Raw genomic sequence first — 13,054 nt, 5'->3', positions numbered from 1 at the left:
AGAGGAAGTAAGGCAAGAATAGGGGAAGGGAGGAAGGAAGAGGTCGAAAATAGTGACAAAAAGTGACTAACTCTTGGTCTGGGAGAGTCAACAGGAGTTCTGGAATAAACATCAATAATATCTGATGTCATAGTCTTCTTACTTAATGACGACTATAAGTTGCACCTGATTGGGAGACGGCAACCAAGAGTGTGACGGCTCAGCGCTGCGTGAGATGGGATATGCAGGATATTTATGCAATATTATGGGATGAAATTGCGGGAACTTGCAGAAACTGTGGTTTCATCGTGGTTTCATCGTGGCTTCATCGTGGTTTCATCGTGGCTTCATCGTGGCTTCATCGTGGCTTCATCGTGGCTTCATCGTGGTTTCATCGTGGCTTCATCGTGGCTTCATCGTGGTTTCATCGTGGCTTCATCGTGGCTTCATCGTGGCTTCATCGTGGCTTCATCGTGGCTTTTCAGCTTTTTGATGATGTTCACGTCGCGTAATTACATCACTTCATAACATTCCCATGATAAAAGGGGGAAATGAGAGAGCTCTGCAGCAATTCAGCACACGGCAGATAGTGTGGGACAGGAAGTCGAGCACAGAAACAAAATAAAACATCCGGTTGATTTTCAAAATAAAATACACAGTGCTCACGGCAGATCATATCTCCCTGAACTACTCCTTGAAAACAGCTCAGAGTTGTTCCCCCTCTACTCCTCTGGATGGAAACAGACTGGTGTTGGTTTTGTGGTTCTATTCTACGTGGACCCACGAGATCCCGTGAGATCTCGTGGGTCCACGTGACTTTAGATGTCAGTCATGGCTGCAGACGTGCTGCAACAAATCCTGACCTGGTGGGTGTTGATGGACGGCGGAGCACGCAGATGAAAAGGGTTAATTAATGCCAGGTTAACAAGGGAACACAAAGAAGTCTGATGGGTGAAGAAATGTTGGACCAAACTATAATACTAGTTTATATTATCATATATTTGTCCTTTGACCAGTTTTTATATCCGAAATATGTGTTTCTTTACAACCAAATTGCCCCAAAATAACATGGATGCATGCATGTACAGTGTATGGAAGCCAGACAACATATCCATCCATGCATCCATGTTCTTCACAGGTAAGATTATTGATTACTTCCATTGAATTTTGGGTGTTTTATTTAATTTCTTAGCATTTGGAAAAGAAAATGTTGAAATTGTTTCAAAACAGCCACGTCTGTGATCCACTCAACGTCCTCTGATCTTAACTATTAGTCAAAATAATTCATAATTTCTGCTTTTTTTCAAACTAAAAAAATAGGTATAATGTCATTTTATTAGATTTATAGACCATGAATTGAAAAAAAACGTTGAAAAGAGGGACAGAAACTTACAAAAAAGTGCAAAAAGCGTCAAAAAAAGTCAGGAAAAAGTTCCAAACACAGCACATATTTCAGTTTTGACCCAGAATGACGACGGTCTTTCATGGACGACGGTGAAGACAATGGTTAACAAGGGAACACAAAGACGTCTGATGGGTGAAGAAATGTTGGACCAAACTACTAAAATAAGAGCCAAGTGGGGGTCTTTTTGAATTGAAGGGATGGCCGTCTCTGTGTCAGGATGTTGCTCTTCTCTCTGACAGTACTTCTTGGGTTTTGATGGATGTTTTTGGGGCCAGAGGGCCACGCAGCAGGCATCTGGAGGCTGAATGAGAGGACCAACGCCGGGCACTTGTCTCTGCTTTGTCGTTGTCCCCTCCCTCTCTCTCCCTCTCTGTCTCTTTCTCTCTCTCTCTGTCTCTCTCTCTGTCTCTCTCTGTGTCTCTGTCTCTGTCTCTGTCTCTCTCTGTCTCTCTCTCACTGTCTCTCTCTCTGTCTCTTTCTCTCTCTCTCCCTCTGTCTCTGTCTCTCTCTCTGTCTCTCTGTCTCTCTCTCTATCTCTCTCTCTGTCTCTCTCTCTCTCTGTCTCTCTCTCCTCTGTCTCTCTCTCTGTCTCTCTCTCTGTCTCTCTCTCTCTATCTCTCTCTCGTCTCTCTCTATCTCTCTCTGTCTCTCTCTCTCTGTCTCTGTCTCTCTCTCTCTCTCTATCTCTCTCTGTCTCTCTCTCATCTCTCTCTCTCTGTCTCTCTGTCTCTCTCTCATCTCTCTCTGTCTCTCTCTCTCTCTCTCTCTCTCTCTCTCTCTGTCTCTCTCCTCTGTCTCCTCTCTGTCTCTCTCTCTGTCTCTCTCTCTCTCTCTCTCTGTCTCTCTCTCTATCTCTCTCTGTCTCTCTCTGTCTCTCTCTCTCTCTGTCTCTCTCTCTCTGTCTCTCTCTCTGTCTCTCTCTGTGTCTCTGTCTCTGTCTCTGTCTCTCTCTGTCTCTCTCTCACTGTCTCTCTCTCTGTCTCTGTGTTGACTCTGAAGGACAAAGGATGAGGAAGGAAAGTGTGATCAGCACACACACTTGAACACACAGACGCTCACAGTTGTCTGCTTGGATTCAGTGACGCTTGTTGCAGTAACAAACATTTTTATGGATCATTTAGATCGTTTAGTCTCGTGGTCCCCCAACACTGTAGACCAAAGCATCTAAAGGGGCCCCGGGGAGTCCCCACAAGATGGCTTTACCGCCTCCTGAGTCCTTGAAACATGTTTGAACACAAATACTGGAGTATACTTTTACCAGGCGTTGTGACGTTTGGTCGGACGCCTTTTAGTGTCTGTATGGGACGCACCGGGCAGAGCAGCAAGGAATCCTGGACGTGCACGTTAAAAGAGACGCCACAAATCCTCGTTAAAAGTGGACACCAAGGGGTCTGAAAGTGGGAAAAGCGAGGGAAAAAATGTGTAAAATGCCAAAGAAAACATCAAAATGTGAAAGTGTAAAAAAAACAAAAAAAAACGAGCGTCTGTATTGGACGAGTCGAGACTGAGAATGTGTTGACTTTTGCGTCTCTTAAAGTCGCTGGGTCCAAATACAGAAATGCAGAAAATGTAAATTCAGAAGCACATTAAGGGTCCTATCCTGCACCCGGTGCGGCGCAAAGCCCGACCCAAGTGTCTTTGCTAGTTTAAGACCGTCCAGCGCCCACGTCGTTTAAATAGCAAATGTACCTGCTCCCATCTGTGGCCCATGCTGGTCTTAGAGGGAGGTGTGTTCAGGTGCATTCTGGGCGTGCTGGTCTTACAGGGAGGTGTGTTCAGGTGCATTCTGGGCGTATTGCTATCTTGAGGCAGTGGGAAGTGATGGCACCATTGACCAACAAAAACCTGGTCTAAAGTCAATAACGCAGCATTTCATTGTTATTTTAACAGAGCATTAGTAAAATGCTCCTAGGCTCGTGCACAGCACGTGCACACTATGCTTGTTACACACACAAGGACGCACAGCAGCACACACACATGCAGAAGATTACAAATACAAATATTACGGTGCAAATCCTCCATCATAACAGCAATGCTCCAAGGTCCAAACGCGCCTTGCTTTTAAAGGGAATGGGAGATGATCTCTGATTGGTTGATTGCATGTTACACCCAAAACACACCTCTGATTAATGAAGACACTAAGGTCAACCCTTTTGAACCATGACCCCGGCACACGGACCCTTTTTACTGCTCTTAAACTTCCAACTCTCTCTGCTGGTTTGTGGGATTAAAGCAGCAGCAGAAAGAGAGAGCCCCCCTCTCTCTTCTTTCTGCTGCTGCTGCTTCTGGGGGGGTGGGTTGTGTTTTTTCAAGGAGACGCTAAGAAGCAGAATGACCGCTCCCCTGCCCCCCACGGGAACACACAAAGCAGCAGCGTGGATAAGCAGGAGGGGGGCAGCCATTAGAGGAAGGGTGCCTGGGAGGGTGGGGGGTCTGTTTCCTGTCCCAGCTGACTGTGGCCCTTGTCCTGCCCCCCCAGACTCAGGTGGGGTGGAGTGTTGGGTTTGGTGTGGCCGCTGCAGCTGCTTCCTGGTCTGCAAAGACGAGAAGACTGCAGCTCCTTCAGACGACATCCAGCTGACTCTGGATCAGTCACATATACAGTATCTCTCACAAGTCAGTCCCCCCCTATGTTAGATTCCCATAGAGGCAGGCAGACTTTTATTTTGAAAGGCCAGTTATTTCATGGATCCAGGATACTATGATCCTGATAAAGGTCCCTTGGTCCCCCCATCATCACATACCCTTCACCATACCCCCACAACATCACATACCCTTCACCATACCCCCCACATCATCACATACATGTGATGATGTGGGGGATATGGTGAAGGGTATCTGTGCTTAAAGCTAGGCTAGATGGAGCCGTTTACCTCCAGGATCTGTGCTAAGCTAGGCTAGATGGAGCCGGTTACCTCCAGGATCTGTGCTAAGCTAGGCTAGATGGAGCCAGTTACCTCCAGGATCTGTGCTAAGCTAGGCTAGATGGAGCCAGTTACCTCCAGGATCTGTGCTAAGCTAGGCTAGATGGAGCCAGTTACCTCCAGGATCTGTGCTAAGCTAGGCTAGATGGAGCCAGTTACCTCCAGGATCTGTGCTAAGCTAGGCTAGCGGTGGGGGCGTCAGACAGGGAGTTACGACACGCACTGAGATGAGAAGGGTATGTCTGGACTTATCTAACTCTGGGGGAGACGGGGAATAAGACGAAGTCCCAATAAGTCGGCATGTTCCTTTAAGTGAAAATACCTTCTTGGAGCTCGTGTTTCTGTCTCGTCCCTCATAATGTCCACCCCCTCCCCCATCGTCATCATCATCCCCGTGTCTCCCAGCGTGCCGTGATGGATGGACGGTCTCCGATCTAATCGACCATTAATTAAATCAGGCGTTGTGTTGGTGTGCGACTCAGGCGCTGCTGCAGAGCTAAACGGAGGCTAATCACATTTGATCGCAGGGCAAACGTAGTTTGGTTTAGGCAGCAGAAGGTTATCTGCAGGTCCTAAACAAACGGACAAGAAATAACTCTGAGTTAGTCCACAGTCTGCCGCTCTCTTCTCTATCCTCTACCTCACGTGTCAGACTCGAGGCCTGCGGGCCAGTTCGAGGCCCCTTGCAGATTTAGATCCGGCCCGTGTATCAGTTTGGGTCCGTCCAGTTGTGCTCCAAACCAAAAACACAGGAGTGTGTTTTTCTAAACTGTAATTATCTGACATTCAGAGCAGAATTTGGCAGATTTTCCGACTCTGAGACTCAGATATTCCCCCAGAAGCAGAGAGAGAGATTTCATATTCAGGCTGAGAAACATGTCCTCTTTGTTTTGTTTGATGATGATGACTAAGGAACATTTTTGATGACTTTTGTGGGACTTCATGTCAACAAAAACTCTTCACCACTTCCTTGGTTCCGTGTGTGTGTGTGTGTGTGTGTGTGTGTGTGTGTGTGTGTGTGTGTGTGCGTGTGCGTGTGGGCTGTCGAGTGTGTGTGTGTGTGTGTGTGTGGGCTGTCGAGTGTGAGTGTGTGTGTTTGTGTGTGTGTGTGTGTGCGTGTGGGCTGTCGAGTGTGTGTGTGTGTGTGTGTGTGTGTGTGTGTGCGTGTGGGCTGTCGAGTCTGTGTCTGTGTGTGTGTGTGGGCTGTCGAGTGTGAGTGTGTGTGTTTGTGTGTGTGTGTGTGTGCGTGTGGGCTGTCGAGTGTGTGTGTGTTTGTGTGTGTGTCTCTGTGTACGTGTGTGTGTCTGTGTTAGTGTGTGGGCTGTCGAGTGTGTGTGTGTGTGTGTGTGTGTGTGTGGGCTGTCGAGTGTGTGTTTGTGCGTGTGTGTGTGTGTGTGTGTGCGTGTGGGATGTCGAGTGTGTGTGTGTGTGTGTTTGTGCGTGTGGGCTGTCGTGTGTGTGTGTGTGTGTGTGTGTTGTCGTGTGTGTGTGGGCTGTTGAGTGTGTGTGTGTGTGTGTGTGTGTGGGCTGTCGAGTGTGTGTGTGTGGGCTGTTGAGTGTGTGTGTGTGTGTGTGGGCTGTCGAGTGTGTGTGTGTGGACTGTTGTGTGTGTGTGTGGACTGTTGTGTGTGTGTGTGTGGACTGTTGTGTGTGTGTGTGTGGGTGATAAGTGGAGTTGGATATGTACACCGGGAATCGCAGCAATGTTTTAAAAAATGTCAAAAACGATGTAAAAAGTCTTGATTTAAAGTCATTTTGACCCCTTTTTCAAAGGTTTTTTACATCACCAAATACAGGACGTCGATAAAGCTCCGAAAATGTAAAAAAAAATGACGCAACGTTTAAAAAATCAATAACAAAGAAACGACTAAAAAAAACGGTCAAAACAGCAAAAACAAATGCGTCAAAAACAAGCAGCCAAAACACTGAAAAAGGGACAAAAACAATGAAAAAACACCTAAAATGTAAAATACAACACGAGAGGTTTTCATGGTGGACGGGAAGACAGTGAAAGTGGAGACTGATGATCTTACTTTAAACGTCCCATGGGAGGAACATGTCCCTTCATGAGGTGTTTTAGAAGACTTCTAAGGACCTATTTGCTGCCTTTTTAGGGCGTTATGGGGACCAAACTGTCAGAGAGGAGACTATATGAGACATGGAATAATACAGTCAACGATATTTGGCTTTTTCAAAATAAAAGCATGAAAATAAACTCATGTCTGGCCCTTGATGCAATTCTCCATTTCCAGTGTGGCCCTCTGGGAAGTTGAGTTTGACACGTGGTCTATAGTATTATGTAGTGTATTATCTATAGTATTATGTAGTGAATGGTCTATAGTATTATGTTGTGTATTATCTATAGTATTATGTAGTGAGTGGTCTATAGTATTATGTAGTGAGTGGTCTATAGTATTATGTAGTGAATGGTCTATAGTATTATGTTGTGTATTATCTATAGTATTATGTTGTGTATTATCTATAGTGAGTGGTCTATAGTATTATGTAGTGAGTGGTCTATAGTATTATGTTGTGTATTATCTATAGTATGTTGTGTATTATCTATAGTATTATGTTGTGTATTATCTATAGTATTATGTAGTGAATGGTCTATAGTATTATGTAGTGAGTGGTATATCGTATTATGTTGTGTATTATCTATAGTATTATGTAGTGTATTATCTATAGTATTATGTAGTGAGTGGTCTATAGTATTATCTATAGTATGTTGTGTATTATCTATAGTATTATGTAGTGAGTGGTCTATAGTATTATGTATAGAGTGGTCTATAGTATTATGTAGTGTATTATCTATAGTATTATGTTGTGTATTATCTATAGTATTATGTAGTGAGTGGTATATAGTATTATGTTGTGTATTATCTATAGTATTATGTAGTGAGTGGTCTATAGTATTATGTTGTGTATTATCTATAGTATTATGTAGTGAGTGGTCTATAGTATTATGTAGTGTATTATCTATAGTATTATGTAGTGAATGGTCTATAGTATTATGTTGTGTATTATCTATAGTATTATGTAGTGAGTGGTCTATAGTATTATGTAGTGTATTATCTATAGTATTATGTAGTGAGTGGTCTATAGTATTATGTAGTGAGTGGTCTATAGTATTATGTAGTGAGTGGTCTATAGTATTATGTAGTGTAGTGATCTATAGTATTATGTAGTGAGTGGTCTATAGTATTATGTATAGAATGGTCTATAGTATTATGTAGTTTATTATCTATAGTATTATGTAGTGTATTATCTATAGTATTATGTAGTGAGTGGTCTATAGTATTATGTAGTGTATTATCTATAGTATTATGTTGTGTATTATCTATAGTATTATGTAGTGAGTGGTCTATAGTATTATGTTGTGTATTATCTATAGTATTATGTAGTGTATTATCTATATTATGTAGTGTATTATCTATAGTATTATGTAGTGAGTGGTCTATAGTATTATGTAGTGTATTATCTATAGTATTATGTAGTGAATGGTCTATAGTATTATGTAGTGTATTATCTAAAGTATTATGTAGTGAGTGGTCTATAGTATTATGTAGTGTATTATCTATAATATGTAGTGAGTGGTCTATAGTATTATGTAGTTAGTGGTCTATAGTATTATGTAGTTAGTGGTCTATAGTATTATGTTGTGTATTATCTATAGTATTATGTAGTGAATGGTATATAGTATTATGTTGTGTATTATCTATAATATTATGTAGTGAGTGGTCTATAGTATTATGTAGTGTATTATCTATAGTATTATGTAGTGAGTGGTCTATAGTATTATGTAGTGTATTATCTATAGTATTATGTAGTGACTGGTCTATAGTATTATGTTGTGTATTATCTATAGTATGTAGTGAGTGGTCTATAGTATTATGTAGTGTATTATGTAGTGAATGGTCTATAGTATTATGTAGTGAGTGGTCTATAGTATTATGTAGTGTATTATGTAGTGAGTGGTCTATAGTATTATGTAGTGAGTGGTCTATAGTATTATGTAGTTAGTGGTCTATAGTATTATGTAGTTAGTGGTCTATAGTATTATGTTGTGTATTATCTATAGTATGTTGTGAGTGGTATATAGTATGTTGTGTATTATCTATAGTATTATGTAGTGAAAGGTCTATAGTATTATGTAGTGTATTATCTAAAGTATTATGTTGTGAGTGGTCTATAGTATTATGTAGTGTATTATCTATAGTATTATGTAGTGAGTGGTCTATAGTATTATGTTGTGTATTATGTAGTGAATGGTCTATAGTATTATGTAGTGAGTGGTCTATAGTATTATGTAGTGTATTATGTAGTGAGTGGTCTATAGTATTATGTAGTGAGTGGTCTATAGTATTATGTAGTTAGTGGTCTATAGTATTATGTAGTGAGTGGTCTATAGTATTATGTAGTTAGTGGTCTATAGTATTATGTAGTGTATTATCTATAGTATTATGTAGTGTATTATCTATAGTATTATGTAGTGAGTGGTCTATAATATTATGTATTGTATTATCTATAGTATTATGTTGTGTATTATCTATAGTATTATGTAGTGAGTGGTCTATAGTATTATGTAGTGTATTATCTATAGTATTATGTTGTGTATTATCTATAGTATTATGTAGTGTATTATCTATAGTATTATGTAGTGTATTATCTATAGTATTATGTTGTGTATTCTCTATAGTATTATGTTGTGTATTATCTATACTATTATGTTGTGTATTATCTATAGTATTATGTAGTGAATGGTCTATAGTATTATGTAGTGACTGGTATATAGTATTATGTTGTGTATTATCTATTTTATTATGTAGTGAATGGTCTATAGTATTATGTAGTGAGTGGTATATAGTATTATGTAGTTAGTGGTCTATAGTATTATGTTGTGTATTATCTATAGTATGTAGTTAGTGGTCTATAGTATTATGTTGTGTATTATCTATAGTATTATGTAGTGAGTGGTCTATAGTATTATGTAGTGTATTATCTATAGTATGTAGTGAGTGGTCTATAGTATTATGTAGTGTATTATCTATAGTATTATGTAGTGTATTATCTATAGTATTATGTAGTGTATTATGTAGTGAATGGTCTATAGTATTATGTAGTGAGTGGTCTATAGTATTATGTAGTGTATTATGTAGTGAGTGGTCTATAGTATTATGTAGTGAGTGGTCTATAGTATTATGTAGTGAGTGGTCTATAGTATTATGTAGTTAGTGGTCTATAGTATTATGTAGTGAGTGGTCTATAGTATTATGTAGTTAGTGGTCTATAGTATTATGTAGTGTATTATCTATAGTATTATGTTGTGTATTATCTATAGTATTATGTAGTGAGTGGTCTATAATATTATGTATTGTATTATCTATAGTATTATGTAGTGTATTATCTATAGTATTATGTAGTGTATTATCTATAGTATTATGTAGTGTATTATCTATAGTATTATGTTGTGTATTATCTATATTATGTAGTGTATTATCTATATTATGTAGTGTATTATCTATAGTATTATGTAGTGTATTATCTATAGTATTATGTAGTGTATTATCTATAGTATAATGTTGTAAATGAAGGCTGCAGTTTGAGGGTTTGTGTATCTGCAGCTGTAGGAGGTGTTTCAGTTTCCTGATATTTTGGGCTTCCTGTTTCCTGCGTCCTCTCAGCTTCGAGACAAAAGCTCCATTACACCGAGAGAAGAGAACACAAACACAACACAAGTTATGACTTTGTGAATGTTAATTTCCAACTGACTTGAGAAGCTAAAAACATTTTTTTGTCATTTTGGTTTGAAAAATCTCTGAAATTATTGCAGAAAAGCAGACTGATCTCATAAAATGGCGTATGCATGACACGCCAATTCATATGCCATTATTGACGTGTTATCAAGACACCTACTCCAGTGGTGTAGTCTAATTTATTGTAGTAGGTATACTGTACCACATACATATACATATATATTTATTTTTACCGTCCGTCTATCTCGCTACGCACACACTGCGCAGTGTGCTCCGTGAGATGGGGGTCCATAAAAGATGAGAAAAGTCTCTCTGCGTGTTCTGCAGCGTTGTTGAGTTTGCTGTCACTTTACTCGACCTCGCAAAAACATATAGCTGAAGTGAAAGTTCTGTCACAAAGCTATGTTGTTACTAATGATGTCAGAGTTAACTCGCAATTAATCGCACATTTTTATCTATTCTAAATGTCCCTTGATTTGATGAAGGGGCGGAGAATTGGCATCAGCTGTGTGCTTGGCCATCAGCTGTGTGCTTGGCCATCGGCTGTGTGCTTGGCCGTCAGCTGTGTGCTTGGCCGTCAGCCGTGCGCTTGGCCGTCAGCTGTCAGCTTGGCCGTCAGCCGTGTGCTTGGCCATCAGCCGTGTGCTTGGCCGTCAGCCGTGTGCTTGGCCATCAGCTGTCTGGTTGGCATTCAGCTGTGTGCTTGGCCATCAGCCGTGTGCTTGGCATTCAGCCGTGTGCTTGGCATTCAGCCGTGTGCTTGGCATTCAGCCGTGTGCTTGGCATTCAGCCGTGTGCTTGGCATTCAGCCGTGTGCTTGGCCATCAGCCGTCAGCTTGGCCGTCAGCTGTGTGCTTGGCATTCAGCCGTGTGCTTGGTCATCAGCCGTGTGCTTGGCCATCAGCCGTGTGCTTGGCCATCAGCCGTGTGCTTGGCATTCAGCCGTGTGCTTGGCATTCAGCCGTGTGCTTGGCCGTCAGCTGTCAGCTTGGCCGTCAGCCGTGTGCTTGGCCATCAGCTGTCTGGTTGGCATTCAGCTGTGTGCTTGGCCATCAGCCGTCAGCTTGGCCGTCAGCCGTGTGCTTGGCATTCAGCCGTGTGCTTGGCATTCAGCCGTGTGCTTGGCATTCAGCCGTGTGCTTGGCATTCAGCTGTGTGCTTGGCCATCAGCCGTCAGCTTGGCCGTCAGCTGTGTGCTTGGCATTCAGCCGTGTGCTTGGTCATCAGCCGTGTGCTTGGCCATCAGCCGTGTGCTTGGCCATCAGCCGTGTGCTTGGCCATCAGCCGTGTGCTTGGCCATCAGCCGTGTGCTTGGCATTCAGCCGTGTGCTTGGCATTCAGCCGTGTGCTTGGTCATCAGCCGTGTGCTTGGCCATCAGCTGTGTGCTTGGCCATCAGCCGTGTGCTTGGCCATCAGCCGTGTGCTTGGCCATCAGCCGTGTGCTTGGCATTCAGCCGTGTGCTTGGCATTCAGCCGTGTGCTTGGCCATTAGCTGTGTGCTTGGCCATTAGCTGTGTGCTTGGCCATTAGCTGTGTGCTTGGCCTTCAGCCGTGTGCTTGGCCATTAGCTGTGTGCTTGGCCATTAGCTGTGTGCTTGGCCATCAGCTGTGTGCTTGGCCATCAAGTGGTATTTCAGACTGGACGTGCTGCGATAGCTCAGTTCACAACGACCAAACACACAGATCACGTTGGTCTTGTCAATGAAACCATTTGGCAACTTTACTTAAAAGTAAACTTTCCATTCAGAATCTTCCCGGCATCCATTTCGGCGTCTCGTGCTCGCCATCCACTCAAAACGTAACGTTAGCCTACTAGCTACTCTTTGGCCGGCTCGCAAGCCCAAACAAGTGTGTGCGGCGTGCCTGTTGTTGTGTTTCCGGTCTAGCTAGATCCAGTGTGGTGTAGTTTTTCTAACGTTACTACTTGTTGCAACAGCATGTGAAAAAAACTACAAAGATTGCTAGGCCAAAAAGAACGTTAATGTCGCGATAAAGAAATGTACGCTGTTAAAATGGGTTTGCGTTAACGCCGTTAATAACGCGTTAACTGTATTTTCAGTAGATTAGACTACTGTAACGGTGTCCTTACAGGTCTCCCTAAACAATCTGTCAGACAGCTGCAGCTGATTCAGAACGCTGCTGCTCGAGTCCTCACAAACAAGGAAAGTGGATCACATCACTCCAGTTCTGACGTCTCGACACTGGCTTCCTGTACCCCAAAGAATAGATGTCAAAATGCTTCTGCTGGTTTACAAGTCGCTAAATGGTTTAGGGCCAAATTACCTTTCGGATCTACTTAACTATGAACTGCAGAGGCCTCTAAGATCATCAGGGACACGTCTGCTTGCCGTCCCCAGAATCAGAACCAAAAAAGGGGGAAGCAGCGTTCAGTTTCTATGCTCCACGTATCTGGAACAAACTTCCGGTGAACTGTAGATCGGCACCTACGCTCAGCTCTTTTAACTCTGTACTGTATTGATTGTGTTTTTCATTAACTGTTTTCATTGTGTATTAACTTTTGCAGCGCTGCTGAAATGTGCTATACAAATACATTTGCCTTGCCTTAACTGACAGTACTAGTTTATTTCAAGTATTTTGACTATATCTTCTCTTGATATTTAAAGTCTCCTCTTGAGAGAACAGGTGGCATTCCTCCACACAATCTGCCCATTAATCAGATTCTTTTCATTTCAAATGGGATGAATTCCCTCAATATGTCGGCCACACGACCTCCTCGAGGGGGAGGGGTGAGAGGTGTGAGGAGGGTCTTTGTTGGTGAAGAATGGGAGGGGGTCGCCCGTGGCGGGGCGTCCTGCGAGCTGGCAGATGGCCGATAGGACACCAAGACAAAAGTGGACGGCAGACTCTCTCCATCTGAGCGGCAAGACACAAAACAGAGAGAGGACAGAGGAGTGAGTGGGGGGAGGGGGCAGGGGAGTCAGGGACTGTTGCACACCGTTCAACCCTTTACTGATGCTATGGGATGGTT

Source organism: Sander vitreus, chromosome 18 (genome assembly GCF_031162955.1).
Source record: "Sander vitreus isolate 19-12246 chromosome 18, sanVit1, whole genome shotgun sequence".
In the NCBI taxonomy this organism is placed as follows: Eukaryota; Metazoa; Chordata; class Actinopteri; order Perciformes; family Percidae; genus Sander; species Sander vitreus.
Note: the sequence above shows the minus strand (reverse complement) of the source record.